The 21,752-nt window shown below is 42.3% G+C and overlaps 1 pseudogene; it reads left to right on the top strand.

The window, feature by feature from the left end:
* Nucleotides 1-595: 595 nt before the first annotated feature.
* Nucleotides 596-21,493, top strand: LOC135541536 (transmembrane and coiled-coil domains protein 1-like; annotated as a pseudogene).
* Nucleotides 21,494-21,752: the final 259 nt, after the last annotated feature.

The raw sequence follows: 21,752 nt of genomic DNA, 5'->3' as shown, positions 1-21,752 counted from the left end.
TCGGAGAGTTTGGTAAAAATGCAAGCACAATAATTTACTCAGGTGTTACAGGTCACAACATCCTAATTAGACACTTATAATGCACCTGTTTATATATCCTACTGTAGATAAGTGCCACACTATCACAATCTCTGGGTTGGCATTATGACCATTATTTTAACTGGATGAAAGTAGTGTTCAGTGTTGACAATGTCCTTTTTTACCATGTGGGAGTACAGTTTGTTAATGAGAAGCAGTTGATGCATTACCAATCTTGAAGAATCCATTTGAAATATCCAAACTAATGTGGAGAGTGCTGTGTCAAGTGAACGCTGTGAAGATCACGAGAGACAGACTTGTCAGGCTCTCGAGTGGCGTCACTACAGACACTCTGGTTTGATTCCAGGCTGTATCACGACCGGCCGCGATTGGTAGTCCCATAGGGCGGGGCACAATTGGCCCAGCGTCGGTCGAGTTTGGCCGTCATTGTAAATAATAATTTGTTTTTATTGGATTTGCCAAAAAAAAAAAATCATTTAGATGTTTGTACTTCTTGGCGGAGGAGTTGCATGGAGTAGTGTCACAAGCCAACCCATTTGGGGGGGATTAAATTAGTTAGGATTTTCTTTTTACCTTGTTTTTTCAACCCCATCCAGTTTGTGGCGGCAATCCACTTTTTGGGGTTGTTGTCCGAAGAAGATTTCTTGAACACGCTCTTTGACGTCATCGTGGCAATGCTGTTCCATCCGGAGAAATGAACTGGCATCATCAGCACAATCCTCTCAGCGCCTATGTAAGTTGAAGCCTGAAAATGCACAATATATCATATAGTTTGATTTATGAACTATAGTGTCATTGTGGTGTGAAGAACGTCTATGTTTGTAGTATATTTCCTAAAGAGGTATTGTTTATGAACTTGTGTTCAACCTGATGCTAGCTCGATGTGGTAGCTAGCCAGCTAACATTAGCTAACGTTACCCCCAACCAACCTGTTCTATCTCGCTAGCATTAGCTAAGCCAGATAGCCAGTAGCTTGTTCGTGTTTCTGTCTGGGTGCAAGCAATTTACGATTACTTTACTGTCTGGGCATGGAATAGCGAGCTTGCTACACGGCTTGCTTGGGTGTGTCATACAGCATTCAAATGTGATCAACCCCTCCATTATCACATTTCCAGTGAGCAGATGTTACCTACATTGTCATTAAACTAACGAGTTATCTATTAATCTTGGCTAAGTAATTAGCTAGCTAAGTAATGTTGAAGTTATTATGTGTAGTGTGAGGGTCTGCCAGGTAGGGAGAAACACGAAAGCCACTCAGCCGGTGGTGCATCGTCGGGATGTGCTGCGGTGTAAATCCACTGTCAAAAACTACAGCGTACACACACCAGGTGGTCCAATGTTTTCAGCATGTCTGTGAGATCATTAGCCATACACAACATGCAACAGACAAAAAGGAGTTGTGCATTTTTTCATGGTATTTGTCTGTTGTCTGGTTTTAATTTTAATTTGGCCTGTACGCAGTAGTGCTAGTGGATGTAACATTGGCGATTCAAATCCACACATGCTAACTAACCAGCCAGCTCAACTCACCCCATTCCGTACAAATGTGCGCAACCGCAACATTCAAACGAGGCTACAAAGAAAACTAATGGGACTGTGTTGACTTCAAAATCGAGGGTGTGAACTAGGTTTCTATTCAAGCGTTGATCGACATGGTAATGGTTCTATAGTCTTGGAGAAAAGTTTAAAAAACGGACCCTCAGTTACATCGAATGTGTCATGTCCTAACTTTCAGCACTCATAAAGCAACTATTTCTGTCTTACAATCTCTCTCCACCAGGTGTAGCACTACTCTCATCCTTTAAAAACAAGAAATGGACAGTGACGGGGTAAGGGGGGGATACCTAGTCATTTTTTCCCATCATTGCATGCAATCATCATTCTCAAAGCCGCTGTTTATTTCTAAGATCACTTTAGCACTACCCTAAAAACCTGATTCAAATTCGACAAACCTTCAAATAGGTATGTAATGACACATTATATAAACTCTTTATAGTGTTTTATTTACATTTTAGAGGCAATAAGTTGGACAGATTGAGTGAAAAAAAGCAATTTTCCCACACATCTGTCTCACTATCACGCATTAGTTTCACTTCCCCACCCAACATTTAAAAAAAGGCCTGACTGGGCTCATTGCCTGCTTGAATTATGCCAAACGGGCAGTGTTTAGGTCATGTAATTGATTCTGTTGGAAAGGGGAGAAATTGTACTTTACAATGGTATTGACATTACAGTTGATCTGGAAGTATTACGTTTTGGGGGCGCTAAAATAAGGGCAATTGTACGGACCAAGGCGATGTACGAGTTTACGTTAGCGGGCTCATTCTGATATTGATGGTGGTTTTGTTTCAATGCTTGCCAAAAGATACCGAGCTTACCTTTACGCTGAGTTACACTGGGTTCAGAACGCAATCGTGGTTACTTTAAGACACCATGGAGCCGGCGCGAGATATGGGTCTGAAAACATACCTCAATGCATGGATGGGATATGCCACGACTTCAAATATTACCTTTATCCACCCTGCTCCATCAAAAATATTGAAGTACTGCTGGTATTTTTGTCATTGTGCTAGCTATCAGTAGCCACAGCAGCCATTATGGAATGGCATGTCTGCATTAAACAATAAAGGAGCTCAAATCATATGAAAGTTTTATTGGTCACATACACAGTTTTGTTCATGCTATTGCAGGTGCAGCAAAATACTTGTTTCTAGATCCAACAGTGCAGTAATACCTAGCAATAATAAAATAAACTATACACATATAATCCAGAATATCAGAAGGAGCAATGTCAGATCCTGGAAAATATAGGTGTGTGCCTTTCCAAATCATGTCCAATCAATTGAATTTACCACAGGTGGACCCCAATCAAGTTGTAGAAACATCAAGGATGATCAATGGAAACAGGATGCACCTGAGCTCAATTTCGGGTCTCATAACAAAGGGTCTGAATGTAAATAAGGTATTTCTGTTTTTTTATTTTGTAAAAAATTAGCAAAAAATTCTACATCTGTTTTCGCTTTGTCATTATGGGGTATTGTGTGTAGATTTAGAATTTATTTATTTAATCCATTCTAGAATAAAACAGTAAACTAACAAAATGTGGAAAAAGTCAAGGGGCCTGGTACTTTCCGAAGGCACTGTACATTTTAAAGTTGGTTAAAGAGTATCTAAACATTTATTGTCCAGTATTCAATGACTATGTATATAGAGCAGCAGTCTCTAAGGTACTGAGCAGAGGCCGGCTAGAGTGGTGACTGTTTAACAGTCTGATGGCCTGGAGATGAAAGCTGTTTCTTAGTCTCTCGGTCACAGCTTGGATGCACCTGTACTGTCTCTGCCTTCTAGTCTCATCGTTGTTGGTAATCAGGCCTACCACTGTTGTCGTCAACAAACGTGATAATTTGAGTTGGAGACGTGCATGGCCATACAGTCATGGGTGAACAGGGAGTACAGGAGTGGGCTGAGCACACCCCTGTGGGCCCCTGTGTTGAGGGTCAGCGTGGGGGAGGTCTTGTTGCCTACCTTCACCATTTGGGGTTGGGAGTTCAGGATCCAGTTGCACGGGGAGGGGTTCATAGCCAGGGCCTGAGCTTAGTGACGAGCTTGGAGGACACTAGGGTGTTGAAGGCTGAGCTGTATTCGATGAATAGCATTCTTACTAGAGGTCGACCGATTTAATCGGAATGGCCGATTTAATTAGGGCCGACTTCAAGTTTTCATAACAATCGGTAATCTGCATTTTTGGACACCGATCATGGCCGATTTATATTGCACTCCACGAGGAGACTGCGAAGCAGGCAGACTACCTGTTATGCGAGTGCAGCAATGAGCCAAGGTAAGGTGCTAGCAAGCATTTCAACTCGCCCAACATGCCTACAAAGTATCTAAGTTACCTGTAAACTTGGTCCAAACATTTCAAACAACTTTCCTAATCCAACTTTAGGTATCCTAAAACGTAAATAATCCATACAATTTTTAAGACGGGATAAACTGTGTTCAATACCGGACGAAAACAAAGTGAAGCACGTTCCAGGCCCGCACGCACCAAAAGACTTGAGTCCCTCTGAGTGACACATGGAAATAACAGGGCTACTTCTTCATTTCTCAAAAGAAAAACATCAACCAATTTCTAAAGACTGTTGATATCTAGTGGAAGCCATAGTAACCGCAAGCAAATTCCTATTAAAAAGAGCTTCCCATAGAAAACTAATAGAAAACACATTGACCTCAACAACAACAAAAAATCCCTGGATGGATTGTGCTCGGGGTTTCGCCTGCCAAATCAGTTCTGTTATACTCAGACATTATTCAAACAGTTTTAGAAACTTCAGTGTTTTCTATCCAAATCTACTAATAATATGCAAATCCTAGCTTCTGAGCTTGAGTAGCAGGCACTTTACTTTGAGCACGCTTTTCATCCAGACGTCAAAATACTGCCCCCTAGTCTTAAGAAGTTTTTTGTAACTACACATGGTTGAGGAAATTACGAGTTTATCTAGCTTGTCCTGCGTTGCATACAATCGATGCGGTGCCTGTTAATTTATAATTGAATCATAGCCTACTTCGCCAAACGGGTGATTTAACAAGCACATTTATGAAAAAAGCACCATCTTTGCACCAATGTGTACCTAACCATAAACATCAACGCCTTTCTTAAAATCAATACACAAGTATATATTTTTAAACCTGCATATTTAGTTAATATTGCCTGCTAACATGAATTTCTTTCAGTTAGGAAAATTGTGTAAATTCTCTTCAGTGCTGTGCAACAGAGTCGGTATGTGCAGCAGTTTGGGCCGCTTGGCTCATTGCGAACTGTGTGAAGACCATTTATTCCTAACAAAGACGGCCAATTTCGCCAAACTGGGGATGATTTAACAATGTGCTTTTTTCGTAAATGCGCTATCGTTGCACGAATATACATAACCATGAACATCAATACCTTTTATTAAAATCAGTACGCAGAAGTATATTCCAGGTTAGCAGGCCATATAAAACTATGGAAATTGTGTCACTTCTCTTGCATTCATTGCACACAGTCCGGGTATATGCAGCAGTTTGGGCCTCCTGGATCGTTGCAAACTAATTTGTCAGAGTTTTACATAATTATAACATTGAAGGTTGTGCAATGTAACAGGAATATTTAGACTTATGGATGCCACCCATTAGATAAAATACGTTACGGTTCCGTATTTCACAGAAAGAATAAACGTTTTGTTTTCGAAATGATCGTTTCCGGATTTAACCATATTAATGACCTAAGGCTTGTATTTCTGTGTGTTATGTTATAATTAAGTATATGATTTGATAGAGCAGTCTGACTGAGCGATGGTAGGCAGCAGCAGGCTCGTAAGCATTCATTCAAACAGCACTTTTGTGCGTTTGCCAGCAGCTCTTCGCTGTGGTTCAAGCATTGAGCTGTTTATGACTTCAAGCCTATCAACTCTCGAGCTAGTTAGCGGGGTGCGCGCTAATAGCATTTCAATCGGTGACGTCACTCGCTCTGAGACCTTTGAAGTAGTTGTTCCACTTGCTCTGCAAGGGCCGCGGCTTTGTGGAGCGATGGGTAACGATGCTTCGAGGGTAGCTGTTGTCGATGTGTTCCTGTTTCGAGCCCAGTTAGGGGCGAGGATAGTGACGGAAGCTATATTGTTACACTGGCAATACTAAAGTGCCTATAAGAACATCCAATAGTCAAAAGTGTATGAAATACAAATGGTATAGAGAGAAAGTGTAGCCTAGTGGTTAGAGCATTGGACTAGTAACCGAAAGGTTGCAAGTTCAAATCCCCGAGCTGACAAGGTACAAAATCTGTCGTTCTGCTCCTGAACAGGCAGTTAACCCAGTGTTCCTAGGCTGTCATTGAAAATAAGAATTTGTTCCTAACTGGCTTGCCTAGTAAAATAAAGGTAAAATTAAAATAGTCCTATAATAACTACAACCTAAAACTTATTACCTGGGAATATTGAAGACTCATGTTAAATGGAACCACCATCTTCGATATGTTCTCATGTTCTGAGCAAGGAACATAAACGCTTGTTTTTTTACATGGCACATATTGGATTTTTACTTTCTTCTCCAACACTGTGTTTTTGCATTATTTATTTGAGGCTACATTTATTTTATTGATGTATTAAGTTAAACTAAAATGTTTATTCAGTATTGTTGTAATTGTCATTATTACAAATACATTTAAAAAAAGTTTTTAAATTGTCTGATTTTAATCGGTATCGGCTTTTTTTTGGTCCTCCAATAATCTGTATCGGCGTTGAAAAATCATAATCGGTCGACCTCTAATTCTTACATTGACATTTCTCTTTTCCAGATGGGCAAAGTCAGTGTGCAGTGCAATGGTGATTGCATCATCTGTAGATATGTGAATTGTAGCGGGGTCTAGGGTGTTTGTTTGATGTAGGTGATATGGTCCTCTCAAAGCACTTCATGATGATTGGCTCACCCTGCCATTCCAAATGGCTGCTGTGGCTACTTCTAGAAAAGGGCAGTTTCCTGCTGCTGTGGCTACTGCTAGCTAAAAAAAAAGGGCAATTTTCTGGGAAAACGAGCAGTATTTAGGTCTTCTCTATGGAGCAGTGTGGATAAAGGCACAATGGCATATCCCATCCCTGCATTGAGGTATGATTTCCGACCCATATCGTGCGTCGGCTCTTCTCTATCTTAATGTAAGCATGATTGAGTTCTGACCCCAGTGCAGCTCAGTGTACAAGTGTAACGGTAGGGTCCGTATGTTCTGGCTGAAACTGAAATGGGATAGGATAATTATGTAGTCAATTTCTTAGCGAGTAGCTTAACATTTAGATTGAAGTGTGATTGCAATTAACTTGTCTTTTTGGCAAGTAATAAATCAGACTGATGCTTCTGGTTACACAGTCTGAGGTTAAAGACATGCTCTGTAACTTTGGTGACTTAAGTGTTTTTTAAAAACCTGTTAAGGATGCTGCGAATTTTCGCAGCTTTTTGTTAAGAATTGCGCAAAATTTCAAATGTCCGGGTAGTCATGCCAGGAATATAGTATATGCATATGATTAGTATGTGTGGATAGAAAACACTCTGAAGTTTATAAAACTGGTTAAATGATGGCTGTGACTATAACAGAACGTGTGTAGGAGGCAAAAACCCAAGGAAACCTGTTCACAAAAAACACTAAAAAAATATCAATCCGCCAGTCTCTGTATTGTCTATGGCAAGGGAAAATAGATAGCGACCGGTTTACAGTTCCTACAGCTTCCGCACGATGTCGCCAGTGTTGTAAATTGTATTGAAGTTAATCCTTGGTCAAATGAGTAATAGGCACTTCCTGTCGTCGAGTCTACCAGAGGAAGTTATGAAAGGGAGAAAATGGACGATTTCAAGACTTGCTGCTATTGAATACAGATCGCCCCGTGATCAATTTGATCGTTTATTAACGTTTACTAATACCTAAAGTTGGATTACAAAAGTAGTTTGAAGTGTTTTGTCAAAGTTTATAGGCAACTTTTTTAATTAAAAAAAAAGTGACGTTGCGTTTTGAAACAGTTTTTTCCTGGATTTGACGGTGTTCATAATTGGACATTTTGGGTATACATGGACCGATTTAATCTAAAAAAAAAGACCCAATTGTGATGTTTATGCGACATATAGGAGTGCCAACAAAGAAGCTCGTCAAAGGTAATGAATGTTTTATATTTTATTTCTGCGTTTTGTGTAGCGCTGGCTACGCAAATTATTTTGTTTACGTCCCCTTCGTGTTTTTCTGGGGGTTGCATGCTATCAGATAATAGCTTCTCATGCTTTCGCCGAAAAGCATTTTAAAAATCTGACATGTTGGCTAGATTCACAACGAGTGTAGCTTTAATTGAGTACCCTGCATGTGTGTTTTAATGAAAGTTTGAGTTGTATCGAGTACTACTAGTTGGCGCTCTGGAATTTCCGCTGATTTTGATCCCTGTACAGGGACAGCAGCCGTAAAAGGAGCAGTCTGACTGAGCGGTGGTAGGCAGCAGCAGGCTCGTAAGCATTCATTCAAACAGCACTTTCCTGCATTTGCCAGCAGCTCTTTGATGTGCTTCAAGCCTTGCGCTGTTTATGACTTCAAGCCTATCAACTCCCGAGATTAGGCTGGCAATACTATAGTGCCTATAAGAATATCCAACAGTCAAAGGTATATGAAATACTAATGGTATAGAGAGAGAGTCCTATAATAACTACAACCTAAAACTTCTTACCTGGGAATATTGAAGACTCATTTTAAAAGGAACCACCAACTTTCATATGTTCTCATGTTCTGAGCAAGGAACTTAATTAAACCTTAGGTGTTTTACATGGCACATATTGCACTTTTACTTTCTTCTTCAACACTTTGTTTTTGCATTAAATAAACCAAATTGAACATGTTTCATTATTTATTTGAGACTAAATAGATTTTATTGATGTATTAAGTTAAAATAAGTGTCTATTCAGTATTGTTGTCATTATATATACATGTATGTCTGATTAACGTTTATCAGATTAATTGAGCTAACAGCTCTGTTTAGCTCAAAGTTAACTGCCTCCTATTGTAAAAACAAACGCACCCCCACACATTCCATTTTGGAAAATCTATCAGTCACATCACTCTAACTAACTTTAGCTAGTTACACAACAATTCCTCCCCGGGCGCGGCAGCTCCCTGCATCTCCCGAAACCAAAACAAAAGATAAAAAAGCGGAAGTCACATTTCGTTTACCTTATGCGCAATTGACCAATAAAGTGATCTTGATTAGCTAAGAAATATCACGCTCCCAGACATACAGTGCCTTTAGAAAGTATTCACACGCCTTGACTTTTTCCACATTTTGTTGTTACAGCCTGATTTTTAAAAATGGATTCAATTTAGATTTTTGTCACTGGCCTACACACAATACCCCATAATGTCAAAGTGGAATTGTTTTTCAAAATGTGTACACTTTTTAATTACAAATCAAAAGCTGAAATGTCTTGAATCAATAAGTATTGAGTATGAATACTTTCTGAAGGCTCTGTAAGCTACTCAGAGGAGACAGTTGGCAATGGTTTGCCTGCCCCATGGCAGAGTTTGCACCTGTTTGGTCCTAGTTTTCATGACCGCTCACTGGATTAGCCAGAATGATATACAGTGCAATAGCTTATTGAATCTGGAGCGCATACTGTATTGAGTCTTGATAAACCACACATTAAATGTGCGAATCACATGTATTTGAGTTGAGTCTGAAAGTACAGTGTTGAACTGCGGTGAGTTTGTCAAAAGCATCAAGATCACATTTACCAGTCAGATCATCTAAAGTCAATGGACAAACCATGGTCTTAATGGTAAATGTTTATCTTTATACCCCTGGTGATTTTGGAAACCTGCCCTGACATTTCTCCACTCTTTCCATTGCAGCATGTGATATTCCTAAACATCACTGGATACCGTTGACTGAAGAGGAAAGGACATCCCACGTCTTTTATTTTGGAAAGAGCAGTTTTGAAAACTTCCCTGGAATATTTAGCCTTTTCTTATGCAGAGAAATCCTAATAGGCCTGCTGATGACTGGAACGTAAGGCATGTGTCCCAGTAGCTCGCCAAACAATTTGCTTTAGGAAAGAATCAACTGGCTGTCAAAAAGGAGGGAATTTCTTTGCCTTACGGTAGATGAGGAAAGAAGGCAGCTCCTGAGTTCAATTTTTTTGTTGATCCCAACATTGTTGAAAGTGGCATTAATGTTTCAGCCATGTTGACTTTCATCAGAATGAAGAATAGCTTATGAACAGTGAAAAAATAGATCAGAAGATCAATGATCAGCAGGCTGACACAGCACATTGAAGGGGAATGAAAACACTTTTTAGGACATATAGCAATGCAACAAGTTGTATTTAATCCACTAACACTAAACAGGTGTAAAGCCTAGTGTTTCCCTTCCCCTTTAAAGCTGGAATCATTAATGGTGAAACTGCCATGTCCTTTTGGGATATTACAACAGAGAAGTTACTGCAAACATCAAACTCTGTTTTTTTACCCTCTGACGACATTGCATACGCGATAGAACAGCAGAATATGTACTGTGTTGCTCGAAGCATCTCGCCTCCTTTAGGTCCACAAAATAATAAGATGTGCTGGGGCGGACAGGGGCGCTTTCCCCCCTATTGCGGATTCAATCTTTAAGATGTTGTCATCTTGCTGTAGATGCCGTGTGAAAGTAGACTGTTCCAGTGAATGGACACAAGTACAGATGTGGTAGATACATTTGCATGCAGCATCTTATCTATGTAGGCACAGGCAGTATAGACTGTAGACATACGCACACTAGTGTGACCTTGGACGGCTGAATGCTCGAGGCGGCGGGGGAGAGTGATAAGCGAGTGTTGGCCAACCCTCTTAAGTCAGAAAATGTAGCGGACTAGAGGAGGAAGAGAGACTGGGTGTCATGGTGTGTAATGATGTGTAATAGCGTCATGGTGTGTGTGTGTGTCACTGTGAATGTTTGCTACTATGCTCATCTATGTACTTAGCTGTGGGTGTGCATGTTGGACTGCATCTGTGGTGGTAGGTAGTCTGATATTATAGCATAAGGCCTTGTGTTCCATTAGCCTTTCTGCTTGTGGCACAGGTGTTTTATCTATAGTGTTTTTGGATATGTTGGATGTGCCTGCTTGTTGACGGTGACACACAATATCAGTGCTGAGCCACTCCTATGTTTGTCTGCTTAATAATGTATGAACAACACCGTTAGACTCACTTATCACTCTGTGTATTACCTTCAGGACACAATGGAACATACACGTCTCTGTGTGTGTGCAACATGCATGTCGCTGTGTGTGTATCTGCTCAACTGTTGGCCACAGCGTCCCCTCATTGAAATCGGGCCTGCACATAGCCTATAGATGGCCATACCTTTCAGTCTGGATTGCAATAAGTCGAACGTGGGGTGAAATGAGGAGGAAGGGAATGGGCAAACACATTAGGGGACTTTCAGTAACAGACGAGGAGGATGCTGATATGACCATTGTTGACACTTTGTTTTAGGTCAGTTGTTAGTTAGAGCAAGGGTTTGAATAGTTTCTCTCTGTGGGTGAGATTAGCCATAGTGGTACACCAGTGTTGGGTTAATGTTGCAGGGTTAGTGTTATAGTCCCTTCCTCATAACTTTCTCAAATGAAGCAATCTCTCCTATCCATTTGGGATACTTTCCCTCCATGCTAGTAGTGTTTTCTCTATGCTGTTCCTGCATAGCACAACCTCCTAATGTGAGGGCAATACAGGTGATGTATCATCATTTCAGACTGAGTAGGGGCGGTAGGGGGGGCTTGTGTGGGTAGGGGGTTGTCAGTGGTGCCAGTAAACTGGTGGTGACTGAATTTTTCACCTTTCTTAGTTTTGTGCTGATTAGGCAAATGCTGCCCCACAGGCCAGTAATTGGTGGGGTTAAGAGGCACTGACGGGCACTGTGTGTACGTGCCAAACAGCAGCCTAATTTCCTATGTAGTGCACTACTTTTCACCAGAGCCCAAATGCTGGAAACGGTAGTGCACTATTGTAAGGAATAGGGTGTAATTTGGGATGCTGCCAGTGACTCTAAGCAACAGGCTCTTAGCTCACGACATGAAATACACTATTAGGTTATTGACATTGTCTGCTAGTCAGTGTCTCTCAAGCTTTGTGTCCCTCATTTACTTACGTTATTTACAGTACCACTCATGATGCATCAATGTATCAGAGACCTCTACTGCTCTGCTCTCTGAGTAATCTGGATGGAGTCATCACTGTTAGGTGTTCCACACATCTTCATGTCATAGTTTCACATTTTGAGTGTGCACTGGGCAGTGAAGATAAGGACTGCTCCTTCTAGAATACATTTTTAGTAGTAACTGAATGGCCTCAGTGTGTGTTAGTGCACATACAGGTCTCTTTGATTCTGTGCAGTTTATACATGGCTGATTGAGCGTGAGTCGGTGTGCTGCCATACCAGCATAATTTATTTGAATCTCTTTGTTTGTTCCAATTTGATAGTGATTTTCCTCTCATGTTGACCACCTCCTCCGCAGCAGCCAACCCTGAGCTGTGAGTCAGAAGAGAAGCTGGACGGATGGTAAGCTTTTTTTCTCGCTCCATTTCTCCTCTTTCTTGCCAACTGTTTCTCCTTTTCCCTCTCGCTTTCATCCTCCATATCTCTCTCCCTCCCTTTGTCCCTCTCTCTTTCAATCTTTCTATGCTGTTGATAAGTGAAAGATAGTCTTTATATAATGTGCTCTCCATGAACTGCCCTCTCAGACGCTGTAGATTAGCCATAGACGGCCCCGCTAACAACTCCATATTTGATTCTGAGGCCAAAGCTCTCTACAGGGAGAACATGGTGCAACTGTGGGTGCCTCTGGCAGATAAGACCACCTGATAAAACTATATTATTTAATATTTTAGTGCTCACTCACCATCCTGTTCATATTATTTAGCTACAATTTAAACTAATTTGAAATCGTAAAAGGATATATGGTTTCTTTCACCCATTTGGTAAAGAAATTGTTTCTGAAATGCTGTGTCTTTATATTAGATGACAATGTAAAAGGACGGTCTGAGTATCACTTAGGCCTACTGTCTGAGTGAATAATTAAGGCAATGTTTGTTTGGCTCTGCCTGACCAGGGAACCACAAAGATTAGGCTAGTTTACCCAGGTCCTGACACACTTCTGTCCTCTAAAAGTGAATTTGCAATTTGATATGGTCACTGTGGCACTTTAGTGTATCTATGGAAACTGCACAATGAACCCCATTTCAGAAATGTATTTTTTTTTTTTTTATATATAAAAAAAATGTTTAGCATGACACCCATCATTGCTGTAGATTAGGCTTGTGCAGTAGATTTATTTTGTAAGTGGGTTTAGACATATCAGACATTATTTGGCTTATATGGATATCTCTGAGAACATTTATTATTATTGCCATTAAGAATATTTGGACATAAAAAAAACAATTTGACTCAACTAATAACTCAAGTCTCAAAGCCGACCCTAGTACGACTGTATGCTCCTTTGTGTAATCAGTTTTAATTCTGCTACTTTTTTTGTCCCGTCCACTCACTGCTGCATGTCATAATCCATTTTATTTTCCTTCTTGTGTTAGACGAGCATGACTTTGAGCCAATCCGCAGATGCATGCATGTGCACAGGGCCCAGTGCCATCCCCCCTGCTTCCCGGCTTTGAAACTGCTTCTGAGAGGGGGTGTGGCGTCGGGACGTAGCTAGACCCTCGCACCCCCAGTGTTGGCCCTGTGACCCCGTGGCTGAGCGTCAGCCTGGCGTCCCCTGATGGATCAGGCTAGCAGTGAGCAGAGTCCTGAGGAGCCGGAGGTGGGCCGAAGGGCGTCTGAGTCAGAGCACGGCCTGTCCAAAATCACCCACAATGCACTGGAAAACATGGGCGCGCTGGGCCACGGCCTGAAGCAGCTCTTCCAGCCGCAGCGCCGCCGCTCGTCCGTCTCCCCGCACGACGCCGCCACCTCCTTCTCTATGGGTGGGCCCGCCCCTGAGCCCCCGGACGGTGGGGGTACAGAGGTTGGGGACTCTCCCGCCCCGGTCCGGACTCTGACCCCCACGCTACTTCCTCCGCTCCCCCTGCAGCTCTGAGCCGCGTTCTGCAGCAGATCAGAAGCGCGCCCCCAATGATAAAGCGAGGGACCAGCCTGCAGAGCCGCCGCAGCAAGACTGGGGGGACTGGGGACCCCCCCCAGAAAGGCAGCCCCCAGATCCACCGGAGGAGTACCCAGGAGGTGATTCTGCTGCAGGATGGCCGTCCGCGCTCCTCCTCCACCACGGACACGCTCACCAGCCCCACTCTGGCCGACATGCTGCTCACATCCGGGTACCACTCCACTGAGGAGCCTGACCAGGTGAGTTTAACCCCAACCCTGGCCGACATGCTGCTCACATCCAGGTACCACTCCACTGAGTAGACTGACTGTGTAAGATTAAACTAGGGGACCTACTCACTGGGACAGACAAGCCACTGCAAAGCTTTTTGTCCTACACTAGTTCAAAAGTTTGGGGTCACTAGAAGGCCAGCATCCCGGAGTTGCCTCTTCACTGTTGACGTTGAGACTGGTGTTTTGCGGGTACTATTTAATAAAGCTGCCAGTTGAGGACTTTTGAGACATCTGTTTCTCTAACTAGACACTAATGTACTTGTCCTCTTGCTCAGTTATGCACCAGGGCTTCACACTCTTTCTATTCTGGTTAGACAGTTTGCGCTGTTCTGTGAAGGGAGTAGTACACAGCGTTGTATAAGATATTCAGTTTCTTGGCAATTTCTTATAGAATAGCCTTAATTTCTCAGAACAAGAATTGACTGTGTTTCAGAAGAAAGTTATTTGTTTCTGGCCATTTTGAGCCTGTATTCGAACCCACACATGCTGATGCTCCAGATACTCAACTAGTCTAAAGAAGGCCAGTTTTATTACTTTAATCAGAACAACAGTTTTCAGCTGTTCTAATAGCATCAATGCAAAAGGGTTTTCTAATGATCAATTAGAAACTTGGATTAGCTAACACAATGTGCCATTGGAACACAGGAGTGATGGTTGCTGATAATGGGCCTCTGTACGACTGTGATATTCCATAAAAAAATCAGCCGTTTCCAGCTACAATAGTCATGCAGAATGTCTACATAGTATTTCTGATCAATTTGATATGTTAAATGGACAAAAGAAATTGCCTTTCTTTCAAAAACAAGGACATTTCTAAGTGACCCCGAACTTTTGAACGGTAGTGTAAATTTAAGAAGCTGCTACTACTAGAGAAACAGAAGATTCATGACTTCTTGTGCTGTTAGATTAAATTGGTCAGATTTCGGCCAACTGGTTTGCCGTCCTCTGGATGTTCTTTGATGAAGGAGTGAAAGGAGCTGTCAGTGCTGATTGGTCAGAGAGAGAAATATTGTGTGTGTGTAGGTGACTATGTGCTCTAAGCTTTTCTATATTTAGCTGTGGCCTGTGGCTGCCTCTAAGTGTACTTCAGGTCAGCCAGAGAATGCTTGCCTTGCAGACCAAAACGAGCTCAAACTTTACATCATTGACACTGTTCTATATCCCCCAAGATCTAAAATGTTCCTCACTGGAATTTCTCACATCCATTGAAATGTGTAGTACACTGATTGAATACTGACTTGTAGCAGGTAAATGATCAAATCCTTTACATTGTTACAATTGAGCGTTGAACTCCTAGACAACTAGTAGAGCTGGCGCCTCATTGTGTCTGAGGTATACCAATCAAGCACAGTGCATATCCCCGGCAGTTATCTCACAATGCTTGATGACACCACCAAGCCTTCTGAGAAGTACTGGTATGAATCTGACTTTTGGATGGATAAGGCTAAGCTGTCTGTGATCACCCTGTGTGTACTGCAATGAACTGTCCTTACAAGAGCAGCTATCGGACTAGGGTCTAACTAGCATCGAGACATGGCTGTGGTTGAGGGACTCAGTCGACAGTCTGTCATTCTTTGAAAGAGCAACAACTGTCCTGTCCACTGCCTCTTTTACACAAGCTGTCTGAGCTGACCGTGATGGAAAGGGGGATGTACTCGCAACCCCACTGTGGTGGCCTACGTCTTTCCCAACTCCCAAGAACAGCACAGAATCCCTCTCTGCTCAAAGTTAATTCTCTTCTGACCTCTAACACTGCCGAACATAGTGCCTTCAGAAAGTATTCACACCCCTTTTACTTTTTCCACATTTTGTTACAGCCTGCATTTAAAAATGATTATATTTAAATGTGTCACTGATCTACACACAATACCCCATAATGTCAAAGTGGAATTTTGTTTGTATAACATTTTAGAAATTAATAAAAAATGTAAAGTTGAAATGTCTTGTCAACAAGTATTCAAACCCTTTATGCCAAGCCTAAGTAAGTTTAGGAATACAAATGTGCTTAACAAGTCACAAGTTGCATGGACTCATTCAGTATTCAATAAAAGTGTTTAACATTATTGTTTTAATAACAACCGCATCGGTGTACCCTATACATACAATTATCTTAATTGATTAGTGAATTTCAAGCACAGATTCAAACATCAGGTTTTTCAATGCCTCACTAAAAATGTCAATGAAGATGTGTTAAAAAAACAAACAGATGCTGAATATCCCTTTTGAGCATGGTGAAGTTATTAATTAGGCTTTGGGTGGTGTTACTACAAAAAATACAGTCCTTCCTAACTCGGTTGCCGGAGAGGAAGGGAACTGCTCAGGGATTTCACCATGAGGTCAATTGTGATTTTAAAACAGAGTTTTTAATGGTTGTGATGTGAGAACTGAGGATGGATCAACAGCATTGTCGTTACTCCACAATACTAACCTAAATGACAGTGTGAAAAGGAAGCCCAAACAAGCATCCTGTTTGCAACAAAGCACTTAAGTAATATTGCAAAAGATGTGGCAAAGAAATTTACTTTTTGTCATGAGTACAAAGCGTTATGTTTGGGGCAAACATCACTGAGTACCACTCGTCATATTTTCAAGCCTTGTGGTGGCTGCATCATGTTATTGGTATGCTTGTCATCGGTAAGAACTAGGGAGTTATTTAGGATACAAATAAACGGAATACAGCTATAAGCACAGGCAAAATTCTAGAAACCTTGTTCAGTCTGCTTTCCAACAGACACAGAAAACAGACACAATTCACCTTTCAGCAGGACAATAACCAAATCTACACTGGAGTTGCTTACCAAGACATTAAATGTTCCTGAGTGGCCTAGTTAGTTTTGACATAAATTATCTTGAAAATCTATAACAAGACTTTAAAATGGCTGTCTAGCAATAATCAATTTGAGAGCTTAAATAATTTAAAAAATCACAATTGGCAAATATTGTACAATCCAGGTGTGTAAAGCTCTTAGATTTACCCAGCTCTTAAAGACTCTCAGCTGTAATCTCCGCCAAAGGTGCTTCTAAAAAAATTAATTAATTATGTTTTCACGTTGTAATAATGGGGTATTGTGTGTAGACATGCGAGACATTTGTTTTTATTTAATACATTTTGAATGTAGGCTGTAACACAACAAAATGTGGAATAAGTTGTTGGTGTGTGAATACTTTAAGGCACTAACATTTTATTTTTCTGGTTGAGCCTTAAGCTTCTTCAGAGATATGTATGAGGTGGCACACAGTCTTTATGGCATCCCTGTCTGATGGATTACTGCTCAGATTATACACATGGATTCCTCTGCGTTAATATATGAAAGGTATGACCCAGCTGTTTTACACATTATAGGAAACCAGTCTGAGTATAATGGTAGGTAACAGGTAACCTTATGATTATAGGGTGTTGGTATTGGCTGGTTTATAATGTTAGTGCTATAGTTTCATATACATAAAGGTCTGATGTAGGATGAAGACAAGTTTCTTCACCACATCAAATAGTGACCATAGCAACTGGAGGAAGCTTGTGGTAACTGTTTTGCAGCCAAATGATCATGATAGTTTATGAAATGATGAAACTCAATATTGCCCCTGTTGATATAATAGGCCTTCCCCTTTCAGTTCAATTTAGTTATTTTTACGCTCTCCCTCATCTCACACGTCAGTCTCTGATCTCTTATTTCCATCTTCCCTTTATCTTCTCTTCCTCATTACACTCTCCCTTTCCTTGGTCAGCTGGACGGCTCTGGCCCGGCCATATCGCCCAACGCTATTTCCTATGGAGCCGACAGCTACGGGCTGGACTCGGTGGACAGCACCCCAGACCCCCAGCGCACAAAACAGGCCATCGCCCAGCTGCAGCAGAAGATACTCAAGCTCACAGAACAAATCAAACTCGAGCAGAGGGCCAGAGACGACAATGTGGCAGAGTACCTGAAGCTAGCTAACAACGCAGACAAGCAGCAGAGTGCCCGCATTAAACAGGTGTTTGAGAAGAAGAACCAGAAATCAGCCCAGACCATCCAGCAGCTGCAGAGGAAGTTGGAGCGCTATCAGCGCAAGCTGAAAGAGGTGGAGCACAACGGGATCCCCCGTCAGCCTAAAGACGTGCTCCGAGACATGCACCAAGGCCTCAAGGACGTAGGCGCCAAGGTCAGGGCTGTTATGAACATTTTTAATCACATTTACTTTCCCTGTGAGCTGTTTTGTTAGTCATCTCATGTATTTTTCACCACTGTCATACTAATTCCTGCCAGTGTAGTGTGCCACTGCATCTGCTAATGTGAGTAGTACCACCACAAATGTACAATTTGTCTGGTCTTAGCCACCTGTCCTTGACTTCTTTGCAGAGTGGTTTGCAGTACACAGCTTCTAACAGAGTCCTATAGAACACATGTAGAATACGTATCTCTCAGACCTGGGTTCAAAATTACTATTTGAAATCATTTATAATACTTTAGCTGGGCTTGATTGGCACAATGGAACCAATATAATAGTTGCAAAACATCATACCTGGCCTATCTGGCACTCCAGGCAGACTAAAGGAATCGCTAAAAATATTTGAACCCAGATCTAGTATATCTATGTCCCTGTCCATTAAGGGATAAACACAGACATTCTGTAGATTATCTTGGAAATAATGGATGACTTTGCAGAGTAAATTTTTCCAATGTAATGTACATAAGAGGCGTTTATCCCGCTTATACCACAGTTTCCAAAGAAAACAATACTAAAGCACACATTTACTGGTAGAAATACCTTTTTTTGTTTATTTACTTATCTTTTAAATGCTAGGGACTCAACCCAGTTGTTAATTCTATATGGTCTGTTGCCATGTTCGCTGGCTAACACAGGCATGACCTCTGCAGCCAGAATAACAAGAAAGTAGCTGCATTTGCATTTATTTAAGCTGTTTTCTATCAACAGCCATTAAGATAACAATGAGCCGATGGTGCTAGATTTTGTCTGGCATAGCTAGAAATGTTAATTACGAGGAGATTGCATATATTCAAATGTAAAAATACCTGATGCTGAAAACAGATGGTAAAACTAGAAACATGGGAGGATTTGACAGCATAGCGCCACTTGCGTAAGGACTAGAGAAATTCATCATTGCAAGGTGTTCTGATTTTATATTTTCAAATGGACCTGTTGTAATGGTTTTAATGTCCATTCTAGAGCCCTTCTAGCCAATCACGAACAAGTATTCAACAATGCTGTGGTCAAAATCTCCTTTAATTCACACCTTAGTCCCACCCCAGTTAGTATCTATCTGTCCTTCCCTACAGGTGACCGGTGGCCTCTCCAGCTTCTCCCACGCCACTCACTCTGCAGCTGGGGCCGTGGTGTCCAAGCCCCGAGAGATCGCCTCCCTCATCCGCAACAAGTTTGGCAGCGCCGACAACATTTCGTCCATGAGGGACTCCCTCGACGAACCCCAGGAGGATGGTCACGGTCTGGGGGGGGCTTCCAGCCCAAAGTACGGCAGTGAGGATGACTGCTCTAGTGCCAGCTCCGGCTCGGCAGGGGTCAACAGCGTCCCCGGGGGCCCGCCAAGCTCTAAGGGTCTTAACACCCTGGACCCCGGCCAGCCAATGGGCTTGGACACGCTGCTCCACGAGGTTCAGGAGCTCCGGGACAACCAGGGTCGGCTGGATGAGTCGTTCAACAGTCTGAAGAGTCACTACCAGAGAGACTACACCATGATCATACAGGCCCTGCAGGAGGAGAGATACAGGTAACCAGTCACTGCCACACACAACCTCGCAGGTACTACATACACTTTACTGAGTCCTCATTTACAAAGGACACGGACTGTCACTAATACTTATGTGATAACCTGAAATCTGCATGTATTTACCACCCCTCCCTGAACTCAGCACTTGCTCAAATCGCTTATAATTGCAAATCTGTCTTGTTATTAAACACTTTTTACGTTCAAAAGAATGTATTATTCTCACCCAGCAACAGAAAACATCTCCACCTTTATGAAAGGAAGCGTGTGTGATCGGTACCTGACCTCTGTGTGTCACTAGGTGTGAGCGTCTGGAGGAGCAGCTCAACGACTTAACAGAGCTCCACCAAAATGAGATCCTCAACTTGAAGCAGGAGCTGGCCAGCATGGAGGAGAAGATCGCCTATCAGTCCTACGAGAGAGCTAGAGACATTCAGGTAGGTTGTTTCTCCAGTACTTAAAAGAAGGATTATGGAATGATTATATTTGACTTTTAGCTCCAAAGGGCCTCAACAGTGCGTCTCCAGTGAACCCAAGGCGTATTCTTAGTCTGGGACATTTTTTGTATTATTATCATGGTACAGTAGTTGTCTAGTTTGTGCTGAATTGTGAAAGTATTTCACACGGTGATCCATGGTCTTCTCTATGACCCCCCCATCTCCCGGTATGTGGTACTGTAGTTATGTCTAGCCATGTTTGTGACAAAGTGTGTTGTTGACATTCCACACTGTGTGAACCATGGCTGTCTGATAACCCTTCTCTCCCCTCCCCCTGTAGGAGGCGTTGGAGGCATGCCAGACGCGGATCTCCAAGATGGAACTGCAGCAGCAGCAGCAGCAGGTGGTCCAGCTAGAAGGCCTGGAGAACGCCACGGCCCGCACCTTGCTGGGAAAGCTCATCAATGTGCTGCTAGCCGTCATGGCCGTGCTCCTGGTGTTCGTCTCCACTGTGGCCAACTGCGTGGTGCCCTTGATGAAGACGCGTAGCCGCACCTTCTCAACGCTGCTCCTTGTTGTCCTCCTCGCCTTCCTCTGGAGGAACTGGGAGGTCATCTCCCAGTACTTGGACCGCTTCCTGTTGTCCCCGAGTTGATCTGCAAGGGGTCCTCAATGAACGACAACAGAGGTGCGGGGCTCTCATAACAATCAGGGATGGCGACGCAGGGCCTGGCGGGACGAGAGGGGACTAACTAACCCATGCACTGCCTCTGATGCAACTGTAGTGGCGCCAGGCCAGCCCAGTTGGTGGGGCTTAGTGGAAAGGAGGAGGAGCCAGGATACCTTTCTTTCTCTAAGAGTGAATTTGTTTACAGGTGGAAGATGTTTATTGCAGTAGAATTGATTCAAGTGGTATTGAATTTGTTTCTTGATATTGCTATCATTAATGCAGATGATTGAGGGCTTTCTCGTTGCTGGATTTGGATAATGAACAGCTGGCATTTTGCTGATCCACATGGCTAGTGTCTTTCGCTATTCCTTTTCTCTTTCTAAGCCTAAAATCTCCCTTTTTCTTACTCTGATGTCTCTTGTCTTTCTGGGAGGATTGATAGACTAACTACCGTACCCTGTTGTGGACAAAATCTATCTGGATCAAGCAATTGATGGGTTCTCGAGCAGTGTGTTTTATATGGACAAGCTGAACGCAATGATGGGCCTGATTGGATAAGGACGCTGAGTTGGAATATGCTCAGCCCTGTTGGTCCTGCCCCCTGCAGAGATGATGAACATACTTGAAGAGCTGTAAAAATGCTCAGACTGTGCTTCCATACTGTTTCTATTAGTGACAATAAAATAGGACTTATTTTTTTTAAATGAAAGATGGACTGGTCCTTGAGTCTAGTGATGTAAATGGAGCGACATGCAAACCATGACTGGGTGATGTTTGTTTCCTTTTTCAAATCCAGGTTCACAGCAGTGTTTTATAGATCTCCTTGCTGACTTGAGAATTTGATCAAACTTCCAGGGACAAAAAAAACCAGCAGCACCCCAACGCCTTGATCACACCTAGTGCCACTGCCCAAAATGGTACACAGCATCTGGATGTGCAACATTCACCTACCATTTAATGCATACTTT

This window comes from Oncorhynchus masou, chromosome 6, assembly GCF_036934945.1.
Source record: "Oncorhynchus masou masou isolate Uvic2021 chromosome 6, UVic_Omas_1.1, whole genome shotgun sequence".
Classification (NCBI taxonomy): Eukaryota; Metazoa; Chordata; class Actinopteri; order Salmoniformes; family Salmonidae; genus Oncorhynchus; species Oncorhynchus masou.
The sequence above is the reverse complement of the archived record's forward strand: the minus strand, read 5'-3'. Positions and strand labels throughout refer to the sequence as shown.